Source organism: Synchiropus splendidus, chromosome 10, assembly GCF_027744825.2.
Source record: "Synchiropus splendidus isolate RoL2022-P1 chromosome 10, RoL_Sspl_1.0, whole genome shotgun sequence".
Taxonomy (NCBI): Eukaryota; Metazoa; Chordata; class Actinopteri; order Syngnathiformes; family Callionymidae; genus Synchiropus; species Synchiropus splendidus.
In genome coordinates, this window is record NC_071343.1 from 13534975 (window position 1) to 13554935 (window position 19961).

Sequence of the window (19961 nt, forward strand, 5' to 3'; positions counted from 1 at the left end):
CCACAAGGTTTCCATTAGAAAGGCTTGGCGACTGAGCTGAGCAGAGGAAGCAGCGGCGGCTCAGGCGCCTGATAACAAGCGCAGTTCCTAAAGGTTAATTACAAGTCTGCCCTCATGTGGCAGGAACACAAGGATTCTTCAGGACGTGATGCGTCGCACTCCACACCGCCGCCCGCACTGGTTACTAGCTCCTCACCAAAAATGGGAAACCCATCTCACTAAGACAGTAAACAATACCTGTACAACTGTGCACACAACACCTGACAACCAACCCCTGGTGTCACATATTGACGGTGGGAACTTTTGAGTCCTATGCTGACGCCGAAGGCAGCCTTCAGCGTTGTATGTTGACGCACTAGGTTTTCAATCGAAGCACATCATACCGTACACTGATGCCGTGGGCAGCACTTCACGTAAAGGAAAGACGGGGGTCGTCCATCTTTTCATTTGTCTGGAACGGGCGTCATAAGTTCCGCGAGCCACGGACTTCAGTTATTACGATGTTTCTTTCTGGATTTTTTCGGCGAATAACGTGCTCATGTCCACCTCCATGATATGTTATGTAATATCCGCTTGTTTCACTTCATTTTAATACTCTCATGTGGTTTCATCTTTCCCCAACCAAACAAGCACACACACAGTTTAACCAATCAGGTGTCAGCTGAAACAAGCAACACCAGACTGACAACTGACTACAGTCTTCAGACACCTGACTGGTGAAAAGATGCTTGGCTGGAACCAAACCCAGCACCCACTGAGGCCATGTGAGGACCAGATTGAGACCCACACCCATAGCAGTTCCTGGTCTGAAGGCGTGATGTGCAAAATGCATTAAGATGTCTGGCGAAAAAAAGACTTGCTTATACATACATATATATTTTGACATTTTGACTTGGCTTTGTTTCTTCCGGTTCGGTTTGGCTTTCTGTTCTGGATGTATTGTTGTATCATTATATATTGTACTTTCCCCACATATTGCCTCCTGTGAGTTCCTCATCACGACACTTATTATACTTATATACACTATATTAGGTGTCAGCTCTCTCGATTTATAATAGATAGTAAGAGGCGAAACTTTAGTAAAACTATTATTCTGACTGTGGACGTGCTGTAAATAGAACTCTCAATGACAGAGAACCATCAAGCCATAAAGGAAGTTAACTCACAGTCCTGGATGAATATAAGAAACACATATTTTAATGGTCTCTCGTTCTTCACTCAGTACTGAAATGTGTGACGTATGCACTTGGTTTCTAAAGTCTGTCATCATCATGTTCAGCATCATGTGCTTTCCAGTTCTTCGGGGAAATGAGCCACAGAAGAGATGGAGGGATCCGATTCTTCCTACTCCTCACACTCCAGACTGTTTTATTACTTCCTGCTGGAGACACAAAGGGGAGTTTGCACAAAGGAGCCATCGACTTTCTGATCTGAGCTCTGCGTTCTGCCGCTTTCAGAATTTTAGAAAACACATTATTAAATGAACTTGACGTTTTCTCTAAACTAATGCAAGGCTGAACCAGTTACACAGCCAAGCCTGGCTCCCAGCTATCGGGGGGTTGGAGCGCGGGACACTCTGAGCAGACCATCAGGCCGTCACAGACAGACAACCACTCACACCTATGGAGAATTTACAGTCATCAGTGAGTGTTTTTGAACTGTGAGAGGAAACCAGAGTGAGCCAGAAGAGCCATTCTGACATCAACACTGTGGAAATATATCTTTTAAGTGTAGACGTCAAAATGATCTTTTCAGTCACTCAGAAATGATGTTTCAGCAACATGGATTCACATACCTCAGTGACACCTTCAAAACAACCAAGCCCAGCACCCACTGAGGCTCTGTGAGGACCAGATTGAGACCCCTGGTCTACACCCATAGCACTTCCTGTTCTGAAGACCTGATGTGCAAAATGCATTCAGTTTTCTGATGAAAAAAAAACTTGCTTATGTATACTAATATATATACTATTGTCATGATTCGCTTTTATTTTGGTCATTGTAACTTCCATTTTTGTGTTTTCTGTTTCCTGGCTAATGGCACACGGCTGGAGTCAATCATCTAACCAGCATCAACAGCTCATAAGCACCCAGTGAGTGTTTTTGAACTGTGAGAGGAAACCAGAGTGACCCAGAAGAGCCATTCTAACATCAACACTATGGAAATATATCTTTCTTTTAAGTGTAGATGTCAAAAATTTGACCTATTTTGGGGCTCAAAATGATCTTTTCAGTCACTCAGAAATGATGTTTCAGCAACATGGGCTCCCATACCTCAGTGACATATTTTCAGTGACTGAAAATAATGCAAACAAGGAACATATTTTACACCGTGTGACGATAAGACGTGACTGCACAAGCAGGCTTGAGGTGACCTCTACACATCAGGGAACGTATAAGCTGTGAGAACTGAGCCAAACATCTCGCACCAGCAGGAAGCCAGCGTCAGTCGGGTATCGACGCCAAATATCCCCCGCTGAGACCGGAGATGTTCTCACTTCCTGCTGATGCAGCCCGCTTCAAAACTTCCAAGATTTAAGATCCCACCAGATTAAAGCCGGAGCCAGGTCTTAATAGAAAGTCTGTAGCCATCAAAGTGTATTGCTGGATAAATTCCGGTTGACGCCTGTCAAACACCCGCGCCCGTGTTCCGCCTGTCTGGCCTCTGATATTAACGGCATCACAGCTGAGCGCCGATGCTTCAAAAATGTCTCTGAAAACGAGTAGCAACATCTCATTCATCACCGGCAATAAATGAAACACCATCTGCCAAGTGACGGATTACAACTAATATTCCAGCCTTGTTTAGGGAATAAAGGAGTGGATGATGGCGCTAATGCAGGTTGTTAATTTGTTAAATCGGAGTGAAATAGCGACAGACGGATTGATGATCTGAAGACCAAACAGAATCAATTATGTTCCCCCGCTTTCATCCCCTCAGTGTGCGGAAAAGATCTGCAGTAGTTTGACGTCATACAATAGACTGACTTGTCTAAATCATGCTGCCTGTGAGAAGAGCGACGAAGCAAGGCAACACCAGTTTGGTCATGTGCGGGAGAATTGCTATTACATTACATTGCAATGTATATGTCGGTATATCTATCTATATATATATATTTTTTTTATCGATATTTGAGCTGCGGGTATCATCACATTAAGCTCATTCAAACCAACGGCACCATTGTGCAGGGAGACCAATTCTGGTTCCAGCCACTAGTTTCACCGTAGAGCAAAAACTGCTGACGCGGAGGGATACAAAACCACGGCAGTGAACATAAGAGGCATGAAATCAAATGTATGGGACGGAAGCTGAAGTCATTGATAAAACTATGGCAGTTTGAAAGCTCTGTCACACAAACATCGGAGCAGGCAACGCCTCCTCAGAAGGTCAAGAAGTTACGGCACTACTTTAATCAGACTGTGCTGGACAGCTGTGGAACACACAGGTTCCCTACACCATACATTGCATCAAATCATGAATGAATATCGTGTATTGTATGGTATCGTGAGACTAGTGAGACTCTAGCCCTAGGGTTCAATGCCCTGGGAACAGGTGATGATTCCGACACGTCTGAGACTTGTTTTGTATCCGAGAAACTTTTTTAAAATAATGTAACAAATCCTTGTGCATTTTTACAGCACTATATGAAATCATTGACTTTCACATGGCGTACGCCTGAACGTCAGGACTACAACACAGATTGTCTTTCATCTGATGGCTTTGTGCCAAACTGGTGCCAACTCCAATTTGGCTGCCGCTGTCATGGTGTGCCACTGCAGCAAAAGCAGTGCAGCAGCAGGGTGTTCCTGTGCAGGTTAAGTTGCTTCGGGCCAAGTCACAGGTCAGACCGACTTTCAGTCCTTATCTATGACAACTGTTATCCTGCTTAGATTGTGACAAACTAGACATTAAAAAAACAGACGGTTTCTCTTTGAATGATGCTAATGGCCGGCTGGTGACAGAGGTAGCTGCCCTTTGGTTCATTTTCATTATAGATGTTTAAATCACAATCCACATTTTTGGACTACAGATCCGATCCCAATACATGGATTTGGATATCTGCCGATACCGATATTACCATAGAAAGAAGCCAGGAAAAACAAATCCTGACAACAGAAAAATAATCATCCTGAAAACACATTTGCATCTCTGAAGGTTTCACATCTAGATATTTATTAAATCCCGACTTATGTAGAAAGGGCATGGATACAAGGCACTGCTTTATTTGGTCAGCAAAACATTGTATACTTGCTCATGGAGCATAAATAAATCCAGTGCTGCGGGACAAGACGTCTGAAGTCCTACGTCCAAGATATTTGACAAATTTAAGGACACAAAGTGCGTTTGCGAATTGAAAACATCCGGTGTTTGTTCACGACGCCTGCTAAATGCTACCATGCTAAATGGCTACCTGTTTTCAGCTGAAGTCTCAGACCGCACTCCGCGAGCTCACTGCAAACTGTGGAATGGACTTCCTGAGGCACATCTCTCACCAACGTACAGGCAACCCATTCCACAGTTTTCAGCGAACTCGCAAAGCAGCTGACAGTGAAGAGATTTCAGCTGAAAACATGAAGCTCAGATTCCAGATCCGTATCGGATCAGACTGACCGATAATGGATCGGATCAGTCCCATCCCTAGATGATAACACACACCAACTGTTCTACCTAGTAGCTACTAATAAAAGCACCAATTGAACACTGAGAGTTCCTGCACCTCCCAGAAGTTCTCAAGCTGATATCTGAATAAAAACCAAACAGGTTCTCAACAACACATGTGGCAGTCCAAACCTTCCCTTAAAAAAAGAGTGTGTGCACCACACAGAGTAGACACCTTCTGTATGGGGCGGGCCCTGGCTGAGTGGCTACATTAAAGAGAACATGACGGTGTGCAGATAAAGACTTATTAATCACCGACTCTCGCCTCCACTGTGGTTCAGCAAATTCACTTGATAGGTCTTGATGAGAGAAAAGAGTATCTACAGAGCAGCTGGTAATAAGACAAAGTGAAACAGAACGAAATAATGTGCAGATGAGTGTTTTATCGGCATTGCCCTGAAAAAGAATTACTACAACGTGGCCAATTTAAGAAACATGACAAAGAGATCACACTGCTACACAAATGAAGCTTCTCCTGAAGAAAGGATCTTAAAAAGGAACTATTTGAAGAGCATTTTCTAGCATAATTTCTTGCACCTGTTTACGTGACTGATCGGCCAATATACAGCCGCTAACTAAAAAGTCAGTTACAATATCAGGAGCTAAAACAGATCAGAGAAAATGGCAACTGAACAGAAAAGTGAAAGAATGCTGAACAAATACATATTTAAGTGAGTGAGTGAGTCTGATGTCAAGATGAGTGACCTAGATTGCGGAAGGGGCCACGGAGCCCCGGCCCCAGATTCTTCATTTCCAGACTGATGTCTTGACCTAATCGCCATCCAACAGTTAAATTATTTAGATTTTCTGCCGCTCCTCTTCAAAAAGGATGATTAAAATGCATTAATGGCAGAACTGAATCATCACTTCCTGGTACGCCTGTCCTTCAAGCACACGCACTGCCATGTTGAGTTTCCACTGTGTTTGCTCTTAGCTTGAGACGAGCTTTTGGCAGGTACGTGAACGAAGTCGATGTCGGCCACATACAGAAAACTGCTGATGCAATCTCTCACTGCCAGAGGTTTGACAGGGTTTTTGAATATCTTTTCACTGTTTAACATACTATATGGTTAATAAAAATGATTATGCGTGAGTGGTACATCTATTTTATTAACGAATATGATTTTTTTTTTTTTAAATAAATCACCCGAGTTTCCGTAGATTCTCCTGCGTCCTCCACTGTTTCCCTCAGATTGACAGGGACAACATGGCTAGCGCTAACAAGTGACAAGTTAGACTGACTGACCTCCCTCCCCTTTTCTAAATTATGTAACTGTGGCGAAGACGTTGTGAGCAGCTAGGCTTAAGAAGAACCCGGTCCTATGTTTACATGGAGAGGGGGGCGCTAGTATTATCCACCATTATTCACCAGGAGCTAAATGGGAGTTACATTTATTACGTTTCGGTACAATTATTATTAATTATTTTATAGCTGTTTCCCTAAAATACGAGAAAAAAAGCCAGAAGAAATCCTGAATCCAATTTCTTGTGAAAAGGCCATAACACCCATCCCTAAAAACGATTTAAAAAATGGTAAAATGCTCCGTACTCAAACCCTTAACCTTGCCTTCCTCAATGCTCTGCTTTAACCACTATTCTACAGTAATGCAGTGTCATACGTCTTACACCATTTTCTCAAGTGTGGACGACAGATTTTGTCACCGACACACGCAAATGTATTTATTTACCGGAAGTAACAGAAATGAATGGAGAAATCTTCAGAATGAACAAATCCAGCAATGACTGAAGAAAACAAAATGAAATAAATTCCACAATAATAATCGCAAGATTTCAATGATTTTCGTGAGGGGTACCCTTGTTTTCTACCTTGAGCATTAGGCCCTAGAAAGTGTGTGCGTGTGCCAGTATATACACATGGATGCAGATCTTTCTCGACACGCTCACCAATAAGGACGAACTTGTCGCACATGTTAGAAGCAATTGACAAATCACAGTACCAGCAACACACACTTTTACATACACTGAGAACACACTTCAACAGCGCTTTAATGACAGACTGACTGCAACATCACACACACTACAAGCATCTACACACACTCCTACTGACAAATGTACACTCATATACAGACATCCTCCTTTCACACACAGAGGAGTATAACTCCTACGTTTAATTGCAAATTTCAGCCTGAAATGAGACCAAATCTGCTCGTGTGTCACGGAGGGAGGCGAAGTTTCTCCAGCCGACCGTGTCACATCCCACTGCAGTCAGGTAGTCATTAGAGGGACAGATGGTTTTGCGGCCGATTGGTCTCTCGCTGACCTATTTGAAAGTGCTTTCCCTCATCAGGGCTCTGTTTGGAGGGGGAGAGAAAAGACGCTGTTGCAGATGGAAGCGGTGTTTATCCGACGGGCAAATCATTCTTACTTCATGATGGTGTTCCCAGGAACGTCAAATACATCCTGACCAGAACATGATCCTCCATGACACGATAACAACCGGTCACACCGCGGGGCGGTTCTTTGAGACAAATGCTCACAAACCGCAGAAGCTGCTGTATCTCTGTACGAACACTGAGTAGACGTCGGCTGGAATCAGCCTCAGCTTTGTCTTTAATTAGCCGCTTTCCTTGTCAGAAGTCAGCAGACAAAAGCAGCAGTTAAACACCCGTTTAGCTTCTCGCCTCTTTTCAGCTCTGTTTAACTGGGCTACCAAAAAGACCTGCTAGTGTGAGCAAACAGGATGGGATAGGAAAAGACTGCTTTCTTTGCTCTGATCAGGATTTTTGCTGTTGATCGCTAATACCAATCCTGATCACATGGATTGACAATGAATTTGTACACAAAATGATGAGACTTTCTATGTTCATGACGAGAAAAAATGTAACCATAAAGTCATTTTAATTCAGACATTTTTATAGACCTCTCCAAAGAGGAAAAAAATAGGAAAACCTTGCAGAATGCGGAAACTATTCTGTCATTAGGATAACTGAAAATAATTGTATTCTATGTGAGATGTCTCCGTTTGGTGATGCTGCTTTTAGTGGAGAGGGAGAGGGAGAGGGAGCGTACTCAGCGGAAGCAGCTGTCTTACACCTCTGCGTTTATTTAAGCTCCCAGTCTGGACGTTAGCAAAAGTTTCAGAATGAGATTGGCTAAAGAACGCTGTATCCGACATAAAATAACAGTGGATTCGGTCAATTCCGGCACCCAAGAAAGGCATGTCTTCTAGTTTGGTGAAATTAATCATTATTTCAATTCGCTTAGCATTCGGAATCGCTCGGACTGGCGGGAGTTGCTAAGCTAAACAGCCTAATGCTGAGGCACAGTGGTCTCACTTTCACGAGTCCAGAAAACTCTCTGTGCTCCGTCAAATGCTGGTGTTTTAAATAGCGAACTTAATTCGTGGTGTTGACGTCTTTCAACATGCTTCCATGCACAGCATTTTCCCGGGCATGAGCTGCAGGACGCACAGTTTACATGACAGACTGAAACTGAAAAAGCATTGATGCAGCAGAGTGAGCAGCGAGTATGGAGGAGCGGACGCATCACAACCGGTGCTTCATCTGAGCGCTGGCTGTTACACGTGAACAGATTTTATGATCGGCAATGACAGGCAGTGATCCTCATTCACCGATCAAACTGAAATCGGCCAATCACGGTCGGTGACCGATCAATCGGAGCATCCCTACAAAGCACGTTACCAAACCAAACAAAACACAACTAAAAAATGAAGGGATGATTCTTAAACATCCAACTCACACGTATATATCATGGCTTTCATATTCACAATCCCTTCGAAGGCTGTCAAAAATATCTCCCAAAACTAGCCTTATAAGGATGCAACAATATAAATTTTTCATGGTGTAGATACGACACTCACTGCTCTCTTTCTCTAGCCATCATGTATCGCCCTCCTCATTTATCACTCACTGTGTTTAAGTGATAACTGATGTGGCCCACAATAACGGTGGTTGTCTAGGTACGAGCTCTGGCTCAGTGTCGGGGCCGGTTTTCAGTCCCAGTCCAGTCCTGATCATGCCTGTGCCTTTTACACATTAATATAAAGTCTGTCAAAATGCTGGGGCATATCCACTGTTTGTTGGGCGAAATCAGATGAGGTGTGTGCAGACTATGAAGGGACATTGTGCAGAAAAGAAGTGCTCACAAACATCACATTCCAATTGTGCGACTCGGAACTTCAGCCTCCTAGTTTTATCTGTTCTTCTCCCTGGAGATGCTGGATCACCTGAGGCATTGTGATTTCCGTGTCCTCCACGCATGCCTGCTTGACAGCAGCTTTTTTTTGTAGAACATAAGAGGTACATTTATGAATGGAAAAGCAGACGAATCAATAAGTGAGGTCATTAGTCTGAGCTGAGTCAAGGACTGATGACTATAACAAGCTAACAACTCTAAAGAGCCAATTTTCTTCTACAAGAATCTCCATGGTGATGAAAGGAGTCACTCTGACGCAAGAGATTCTATCACAGTTGTCCACAAAAAAACGATCAGAAAATGGTTTGCTGTGATCCATTGTATGACCAAAATAGAAAATCATGGCCACGTCACTATATGATGATGATGATGATGATGTGCTGTTTTGAAAACCAAAACACAGTGGTTTTGCTGTGACATTTACAGAAGTAGCTTTGTTTGAATGTTTAAAGAACACATTTCAGCTGTGTGTAGTCTTTGTTTAGCACATCAGAAATGCATGAGAAGCGGAACTATAAAACAGAAATGGTTCACCTGTCATTACTCATAACTGTTGCCATTACCATAACATTGGCTGTGCTTAACTATAAATCATAAAATCAATAATAACTGCATGATGAAAGGTTTAAAAAAGAAAAGAAAGGCAAACTCATTATTAAAAAAGGATGTGCCAAAACTATTAAAGATGATTTAGACAGAGAGAAATACATATTTCCTTTTTTAAAAATGGTGTACCAGACAAAAAAGTGGAACATTTATCTAGACAAAGCACAAGGACAGACTACAAAAATGTAAAAAAAAAAAAAAAAAATTGTTTTCATTTTCATTTTGTTAGAGGGAAAAATGTAATGAAATGTCAGGCAAAAAATTTATTGAAAACATCTGAAAAATGTAAATGAGAAAAATGTTGAAACAAGACAACCACATAAAAAATGTATATCTGTATATATATATATATATATATATATATATATATATATATATATATATATATATATATATATATATATATATATATATATATATAAAAGAAATACATAGAAAAAAGAATGATTACTCAAGTAGTAAGGAAAAAATATTATGATGGAAGGCGAAATCAATCACCACACAAGTAGCACGATAAATCAAATAATAAAAAAAAAAGGAAGAATAATGTCTACATCAGAAAAGACAGAACAGAGAAAATGATTGGGAAAACTTCACAAATAAATAAGACAGATAATACGTAATATTTGAAACGTTAACCATCGGGACAACATCAAAAAAAAAATTATATATATATTTATATATATATAAAGTGAATGGCTCTGGTGAAGATGGCAACAAAGAATTAGTAGAACACAGATCTCTAATGAGCCAATTAACCAGAAGAATCTCCATGACGACCAGCTTTTTGTTCTTGCAACATCAGATGGAAACCGAGTTGGACGTCAGTCTCTCACCTCAAAATGTCAAAGGTTAGCTGGCTGCTAACTTTTTGTGATGAGAAAAACACGTTCACCCGGGATGAGTCATGAGATGCATGTCAGAGTTCACGTGTTTACACAACCAGCAATCCCATTTTACAGTGAAGCCAGAACAACAGACATGGGGTGGGATCATTTCAGGCTGCTCTATTTTCCACTTCTGTGAAACAAATGCTGGCTGCGGCTGCGTCTCGTGACCCCCTTATCTATGTATATGCATCGTGAGACGTTATTTGAGTTTCGCTCGCTGGAGAGCGCTTCTCCTGCTGTCAATCCTCGAGATCATCTCAGATACAAATACTATGTCCAGATGCCGCCACAGCCAACTCTCCAACCTTGTTGTGCAACCAGAATCTTTTCAGTCATGATGGGTTGAAATAAAACACTCTTTTGGTGTGTCATCTGGACAGAACCTCCTGTAAATAGCAAGTTTTCTGTCAATTCTGTCGTGGTGAAGGAGCAGAAAAACAACTTGATTTATCAGTCAGTCTGTGCTCCCAAAAAAGATGTAGCCCTCTCAGGTCAAGAGAATCTAGTGGTACAGGTGTCAACATCCAAGTCTACACTCCTACTAAACACAAACAACAGCTCAGTCCCTACAACAACATAATCCCAAACCACTCTCCAATGTACACAATGTGGAGAACAATCAAGTCTAATCCAAGTCACACAGCTGGAGGCTTTGGAGTGTGTTCAAAAAGGAACAACACTGCCTCTGATCCAGACAAATGTGGTACAATCTTTTGTTCCTCTGAATGCAAAAGACACTGTCTGATATATTCTCCCTCTGAGATATGGAGCAGCGTTTCACGCACTCTGCTCCTCGGAACACAAACGCTGCAGTCCAAATTGTGACCAAGCAACAGGGTTCCTGTGCAGTTATACCCTGAGACCTCCCTTCCTTTGGTCGTCTCCGAGAGGGGTTTGTGTGTTCTGTTCAAGTGCTTTTGTTTCTCTACATGAGGTTAAATGACGACATGTAGATGTGGATCAATGCTAGGGTTCATTCATGATGCAAGTCCAGGTCACTCTGGCGACTGGTCACTGATGCTGTAAAGCCAAAGATGTACACTGAGCAGCCATGTCAAGAGCAACGTCTAACATCTATTTGTACCAAAAGAACTATATAAACAACAAATAAACAAGCATCTGAGTCAAATAACAAATGTTAACAGGCATGAACACAGTAACTGTTGCCACAGTGACAAGCCATCGTGTGTCCAGCTTTGTGTCTACATCTTTTTTCATATATTGATGCAAGATAAGCATGCACTTGGATCAGCTGTGAGGATTTTCTAAACTTCCACAAACACAGGATTCATTCATTCGAACAATAGATATATAAAGGCGTGTTGCTTGACTAAAGAAATAGAACTACTCAAATCTTGATGGCTAAAATTCAACCAGCGTGAGCGACCAATACATGCAGACTAATAAGATCCCGCTCAGTCTCTGAGGGATGAGGTGGGTTCAAGGTGAACCCTCCATAAATAAGCAGCTGTGTCACGGTTGTCCTTGCATCTCTTCCTCTCTGGAGTCAATCACCTATCAAATATCCGCGTGTCTCACAGGCAGCTCTGAACAGTGACGCTCTTTGTTATCGTCGAGTATCTTTCTATACAAACATCCAACCAACCAAATATCTGAAACTAAGCTTCAGTCTCAGATCATTGCTGTACAGTATCATCAGGAATCATCACAAGTCCTCGCAGACTCTGTCAAAAGCTTCAGGATGATTCAAACACATCGGAAGAGTTTTACATCCAGGAAGCTTTTGCAATGAATTATTGACCGGGTTGCCGAAAGTGATTTCTATTTTTATGTCCATTCCTCCGAACATGACCACAGCTGTTCAACCGCTTATGAGTTGTGATGACTCCAAATCTTCACGTTGTAATTATGAAATATGCACCACTCATAAAGTAAGCTCAATCAGCCATATTAGAGATAAAATAAAATAAAAACAGTAATAGAAAAAAAACAGGATACATTTCTTTTTTGGGTCAGTTTGACTCTCTCCAATAGTAAACTAAGAAAACTGCTATAGATCTATATGACATCCATCAAAATCAAGGCCTCATGAAGTAGTACGAACAAACAGACGAAAAACAAACTGGGAAAGCACTCAGAGAGCGTGAACCTCCACCTAGCAGCTTTATGTGGAGGTTAGACATGTCAAGAATTAATCTGCATAATTCCTAAAAACCGACTCGAGTAAGAACTCCTTCCATCCTCACCGAGTGTGTTTCTTCAATTGTTTTGGTCCTTTGAATGTGTCATCAATATGAACGGATGATGTGTCTCGCCTCCTGCTTCTACATACAAACCACAGAGTCATCACATGGTGCTAGGACCACGTTCGGATTGAATATGGGATTAAATCAGCTTTCAAAATAAAACTGGGACACTGAGCAGATTCAGTCTAGACTACATTATTCCATCAAAGAATGTCAATGTTTATATTTGTTCAGCCCATCACTGGTGGCCTCTTGCATGACCGAGTTACCGACATGTAATTATTCAGCTTCTACTGACCCTTTTCTAAAAACATGACAATAAGAAAACAGATATTTATGACAGAAAAGATCTAAACCACTAGGTGTCAGAGGACAGGGTTCATGCTGCAGAGCCACATCTTTATTCAAGGCCAAAGCTCAGCCATCGTCTGGGGGATTTTAGAAATATTCCTCCACAGTCTGGCAGTGAATTCCTCAGTGTCAGGTGCTGCTGCAGTGTCACCTTCACACACTGACCTGCGCAGTAGGGCTGCACGATATTGAAAAAACTGACATTGCGATTTATTTTTTTATTGCGATATATATTGCAATATTAACACAAACTAACAAGAGTTCACACCAGATAACAGGAAGAGTTAGGTCTATTCACCCAAGTGGATCTCAAGCAACAAATTGGAAAGTAGATAAAAATGATGAAGATATGGGAAATAAATAAGGAAAAATGCAACTCGGGACCTTCCAATAAAGTTATTATTATTATTTTTAGTGGTAGTAGTAGTAGTACTAATCGCAGCCTGGGTGCACATCGTTTTCAAGTTGAAAAGAAGCAAACTAAAAGTTGAAAAGAAGGAAGATATTGCACTTCCCCTGCTATGTCACTTGTACATCGCGATGACTATGTTTTAAGTGATTATTGTGTAGCTGGAGCTTTCATGGATGTCGCTATGCTCCTTTCCTGCTTCGATACGTCTTAACTCATTCCCATCGCCAGGTAACTGGAACGCAGCATTTGTACATGAGGGATTCAAAAAGATCTTTTGAAAAGATGCAATAATTTACTGCTCAGAGTAAATAAAGATGTATTACATTATCCACTACATTAAACACGTATTTATGAGATGAGACAGAGATCTCACAGCAACGTAACATGAATTCATTCACAGATTTCCCTTCGCTCTCAACATCTCCGCCGTTGGTTTCACTGGGATATAATCCCACAGGACAAGAGTCAGATTGCATCTGAGACTGGTCAAAGGTATTTCCGTTTGTGGCTGACATAAAGACAATTTACAAGCTGTGACCTTTTTTTATTTCAGTGGAATCAACAAATCTCCCCATCATCTAGACCATTTTACGATAATATAATAATAACAGAGGCTTTTGGGAGGACTCAGGATTGAGTTAGGATCCAAAGCGGAGCTGCACACAACTCAACACCAGTGAGAATACTGTACTACGCTCTTGGAGATCTGGACGGGTTGAAATGAGGAGCTGCGACTCCAGAGGGACAAGCGTCTCCATGAAGTAGAAAAGTTATTTCAAGGCTCTGATGAACATCTCTGCACCAGTGGGACCCTCATTATGCGTCGTGAATTTCCTAATTTCCTCCACTGTTTCCAGCCCAAATCACTCCAATTAGCAGCAGCTTCAACAGCTCAATTGATCGAAAGTGTCTGGGAGAAACTTGGGGAGAATTCACGTCTTGTCCACCGCTCAACTCTACTGCCAGACTTAGCTGTGACAATAAATGTTTAGGAAGTCAGCTTGACAGCGTCGTGTGGACTGCGCTTTGTTTTCTTTTACTTGGGGGGAAATAAATGTAATTTTGTGGAAGATTTTGGCGCTCAGCCCTCAGGGAAGCGTGTGTTTGTTCCAAATGAACAAGTTCAAGACGTTCAGACGTGTGCGGGAAATAAATGGTGTCGAGCCCGCTGTGCTTTATGAAATCGCTAAGCTGACTGAAACAAACTGTCAGTTGAGGATCGTGCTGTACGTCGGAGGATTACAACTCCACATCATCAAGGTGGACGGAAGAGACAGTGACGGAACGCTGCTTCTGCTCTGGAATAACAGTGAGAGGAAGACTCGCACTTTAATGTTCCTACCGCTGCCGCAAAATGTATTTACTGTACTGAACATCCAGCATCACAAACCTTTCTTCTTCACCTGACTGTGGCAGCGCAGAAATGATCCTGCGTCAGAGAACTGGTGCTGTCTGGATGGAATACACTGGGCTAAGAAGTTGGCTTTTAATCAACAAATACCAAAGAGTGGCTGATATTACGGCGGCGGTGACAAGCAGGACTAATACCTTTGAAGGTCACACAAGTCTATCGCAGCCACACATAGAAAAACAACCGTTTCGAGTCAGGTCACCGACATACTGGCACATCACGTGTCGAAATTATGTCGCCAGCACTAACTCATAAAAGAAGCATTAAACAACGATATGGAATAAGCTTTATTTAATTAAGTGGAGTCGGCCAAAGCCCTTTTCACATTGCAGAGAAATTACCAGGATTAGTAGCAGCTCTGACAGAGCTAGTGGCTAATGTGATGTTTCCTTTCAAACCATTATTGAACACACAGAGGACATCAAGGTTTTGCCTCATTCTCCTGCTGAAAACTCTATGGAATGCCAAATAAATGTAAACACACAAAGAATGATCATTGTTACGAAGCAAGCTGAGATCATGTTAAAGGTTTGCATAGAAGAAAACGATGCATTAGAAAGTAAATTAGGAACTGTTTGCAAGCCTCTTATTCATTGTTCCTCATTTCTGCTGTAAATTAATCTCTTCAGTGTTTTGGGCAAAATTGTCTTTTTTTTTCTTTTCTTTTTCTTGTTAGAAACAGTCTAGATGTGAGCAGTAGTGGTCAAAAATAATGTGACAACCCCCTATTTTGAGTATAAAATGTGTTAAATATAGGCGTGGGATTTGATTTTAAAAAATCTAGTTAATTACCGAATTTGTGATGAATTAATCTCAATGAATCGCAGTTTAGTGGTATAAGAATATTTTCCACAAGAAGCCACATTTTTCAATGTGAATGAATTTGGTATATTACTGAATCAAATACATACATACATACCCATACATACATTTAAACAACAAAATAGTTTATTTTGCATCAGTTTGACAATAGCTCAATAAATCACGATGGTGGCTATATTCAAGTTTTTATATCACCTTTTAATGTCTTGAAAATGTGGGTTGTTTTGTTGTAATTAATTGGTCAGTGTTGTAATAAAATGTATCTTTCCCATTTTGAGGAATATAAGGGTATGGAAGAAGATAATACTTGTGGTTGTCGAATGCATACTGATATATATATATATATATATATATATATATATATATATATATGGCCACATATGCAGGAGTCAGTATATTACATTGTACTATTTTCCTGAAAATACCTGCACCTTTGAGGTGTAAAAAAAAAAAACAAGGTCAAAGAAAGCTGCTGGTGTGTGACCTGTTTAACAAGGCACGCGCCGCTGACTGAGCAAAGATCCCGTACACTTTAACAAGGATTATGGCTTTAGACTCCCCAGACTAATAAGAGCCTGAGCCGTGGCTGTAAGCGGCGCGGCTGTACAGATGCGGTCAGAGGAGGGCGCAACACTCAGCAGGCGGAGGAGAAACAAGACTCCTGATGCACTGAGGAGGCATGACTCCATCAGTGACAGCAACTGATTTCAGAGCGATGTGATTAATTTAAGTGTTTTGTAAAAATGAATGGGTAAAACGGGAAGTTGTTCCATGTTGCTGTTCAAATCACATCTCTAAATCCCATTTGAGAGACTGAGGTGTTTTAAAGGTATGAACAGTATCTGTGAATATAATCCAGGGAACGTCCGTCCTGGAGCAATGCAAACACTGAGCACAGCTACTCACACGGCGAATAAAGAAGAGTAACTGGCACAAGTTCATGAAACAATCGCTACGAGTAAGTGATGCGTTTCCACACAAAAAACTCTTTCCCTGGCATCTGCATATCCTTCCCAGGAGTGTCATTAAGACTTTTCTCTGGCCCTGCAGCATAAATAGTGGGTAATTCCTCCTGAGGTGGAGAGGACCCTGGACGGAGCAGCAGGGCACCTCTGGGGGGACTGGGATCATGAAGCTGTGCATATTCACAGCTACAAGTCTGGGCTGCTGTGTGGAAGTGAAATGCTCCACACAATTATGGAGGATTTGAATGCTCCTTAATACATGTGAGGGAAGTTGAATTGACTTGCTCAGCAGCTCCTCCTGACGTCCTGGACCTGACCCAGACTAGGAGCACAGAGAAGCCCATGTATCCGAGCAGAACAGCTCTTTGTGTTTCGATTGTTTTGCCCTAATTAATGCAGACTGGGAAGAAAATGGATGCACGTTATCAACTGATCTTTTTCAGCGGAAGGGTGAGTGCAGTAATAATGCAGTAACAAGTAAGTCAAAGCAGTTTTAGCGAACAAGTACTGCGCATTAAGAAGTAGCCAGACGGTCCTTACCGGCTCCAGGAGCTCCATCCTGCCCAGTCGAGTGGTGCTGAGGAGACGCTCCTCTGCGCTCCTTCATCCTGCTCCTCCACTGAGGACAACATGATGCTAGTGAAGCTGCAGGCGCACCTCCCGCCCTGTCGTTCCACCGCGCGCCAATCACATCGCACTCGGGCGGAAACCCCGCCAATGATATTCGAGTGGCCGCGAGCCTGGTGCAGCAAGGTAGATTGACGCGAGAGAAGCCGTTCAACCTAACACACGACGTCGTTTTCTCATCCACGTCTGTCATAATTGAGTAACATTCAAAATTTTAGCCAGTTTTTACTCGATAAATAGAATAATATTCATATGAGTTGTACGACAATTTTGAATGAACGCATCAAAATGGTGAGTATTTCAGAAATTTAAAAGTAATTCATGACATGTACAATGTTCTCGTCAAGTTTGTCTTTACATTTATATAAAGTGCCTATATGCTATTAAATTATGACTAACAAGGAGGTGGACAAGCTTCATAAACAATAATGACCAGACGTTGGTCGAGAAACTGTCAAAATTGTTATCATTTAATGTGTATTGTTGGTTGTTATATATTGGGTTCACACTTTAGTCTAGGGAACATATACTACCAGAAATAAACTACTTATAAGTGTGTTAGCAACACATTAGCCTGTAATTACAGTAACACTTGTTCAAGTACACTGCCTGGACAAAAAAAAAAGTTGCCACCTGGATTTAACTAAGCAAATAGGTACGAGCCTCAGGTCTAGGTTGAACAACATTATGTGCTCCAAGAATGAGGTCTGCTGACTACCTGAATATATAACCTGAATGACCAGGTTATTCCATCAATGGATTTTTTTTCTTCCCTGATGGCACGGGCATATTCCAAGATGACAATGCCGGGCTCAAATTGTGAAAGTGTCATGAGTGCTAAACTAGACAACACACGAAGGGAGAGGGAAAAACCTAAAACAGATGTGAGATACACAGCGCCGCAAACAGGGACAAGAGAAAACTGTCACGAGTCAAGATGTGGAGTGGGACCCAAGTGCAGTGGTAAAAGTCACAGGAGGCAGGAGCGAGTCAAAAATAATTTTAATCATTAACAACAAAAAACATAACAGAAAGCGTCACTGAACCGGGAGAATCAAACTAACTTAAATCTGGAAACAGAGACAAAAGCACAATGAACAGGGATAGTCAATGACAGGAGAAACCAGGAAGAAACAAAACACTAACTCAGGCACCAGGGTTTAAGACAGACTAACCAAAAATAAGCTAGCAAGCGCACAGAACAAGAGAACGAACGACATAGAGCCAATTTACCATGGGAACAAGAGGAGTCGATCTGGCACACGTTGCTGGAGTCCAGGTGCTCTCATACTCAGGTGATCAGGGGTTGACTGGCTCCAGCCGTGTGCCACAGGAAGAACGGAGGGAGAAAACAAAACAGGACTCAAGGGACAAAATAAAAGCAGAATCATGACACTATGCACTCGGATATAACTCTGACAAGGCTAATACAAAACTAAAGACGCTCGGCAGAGGTGAAAACAAACACACGAGAGAGAGAGAGAGAGAGAGAGAGAGAGAGAGAGAGAGAGAGAGAGAGAACGTACCATGAGAACAAAAGACGATCATCTGGCAGCACATGCTGGTTCTCCAGGTGTATAAATCTCTGCAGAAGCAATCAGTGGAATGAGAACCAGCTGCGCTGCCATGAAGCTGGAGGGGGTGAGAGAGCAAGGAACCAGAACACAGGAAGTGACAAAGTAAAAGCACGAACCATGACAGAAAGACTGGTTCAGGGAGCATGAGACATCATTTTCACACATGGATTGGCCACCACAGAGTCCAAACCTTCACCCCATTGAGAATCTTTGGGGTGTGCTGGAGAAGGCTTTGCGCAGCGGTCAGACTCTACCATCATCAATGCAAGATCTTGGTGAAAAATGAATGCAACACTGGACGGAAATAAATCTTGTGACACTGCAGAAGCAATGAAACAATGCCACAGCGAAAGCGTGCCGCAATCAAAGCTAAAGGTGGTCCAACAAAATATTAGAGTGTATGACCCTTTTTTTTTGGTGGCGACTTTCTTTTTTGGCCAGGCAGTGTACTTATAAGTAATAAGTACTATATAGAACACTAATAAGTTAGTGCCTTGTTAAGCCTGAGAACATTTTCCTCAGGAAAGGTCACCAAAAGTTGACACTAAACATCATCATAATTACTGATTATTGACTGTAAATAAATAAGTAAAACTGTTAATGCCTTTCCTCGAACATCTGTTCAAGCTCCTCTTATTCAAAATAACCTTTATTCATAAAGTATGTGTGGGATTTGTCTTTCTTTCAGTATTGTGCGGGTTCTGGTCCTGGAAAGCTGCATGTTAAGCTGACAGACGCCCACGGTGAAAAGCAGTAAGAGGATGAGTTACCACATTTGGCCATAAGCCTATTTTAGACATAGCCGTAAAAATAATTTGGGACGTCATGCTTGTGTATCATGTTACACTGACCTAACTTTTTTTGAATGACTTTCACACGTCTTGAAGTGCCACGATTTCAATGCAATGAACTTGGATTTGAACGCTCTTCATGGTGGGCATTGCTGTGATAGGAGATTAAAACTAGAGCTGTCTCAGAGATCTGCTGACCTGTTCAGTTTAGTGTCTGCAGACGCTCATCTGACCTGCTCCTGCTCAACACCGGACACAGATGAGCATAGTATGAGCCAGGTCTACATCAAACAATGCTTTTATGAAGCACAGTTTGACACTTAATAGAGCAGAAAACAAGATATTTTTTCACAGAAAAATAACTTTTTTAAACATATTTCATCCAACAAAATGACAAATGATAACATATTCAGTTTTTAAAGGTCTTAATAAATCTAAATGCATCAAGTGACCTTTTAAACTTATAG

At 41.7% G+C, this 19961-nt stretch overlaps 1 protein-coding gene across 1 annotated transcript in view; it reads right to left on the minus strand.

The window, feature by feature from the left end:
* Positions 1-17146, minus strand: part of b3galt1b (UDP-Gal:betaGlcNAc beta 1,3-galactosyltransferase, polypeptide 1b) — a 20776-nt gene extending 3630 nt beyond the window's left edge. The window contains exon 1 of the mRNA XM_053876947.1: positions 17040-17146. The gene's annotated coding sequence lies outside the window, so the exon portion shown is untranslated. The remainder of the gene's footprint in view (positions 1-17039) is intronic.
* Between the last annotated feature and the right edge of the window lie 2815 nt (positions 17147-19961).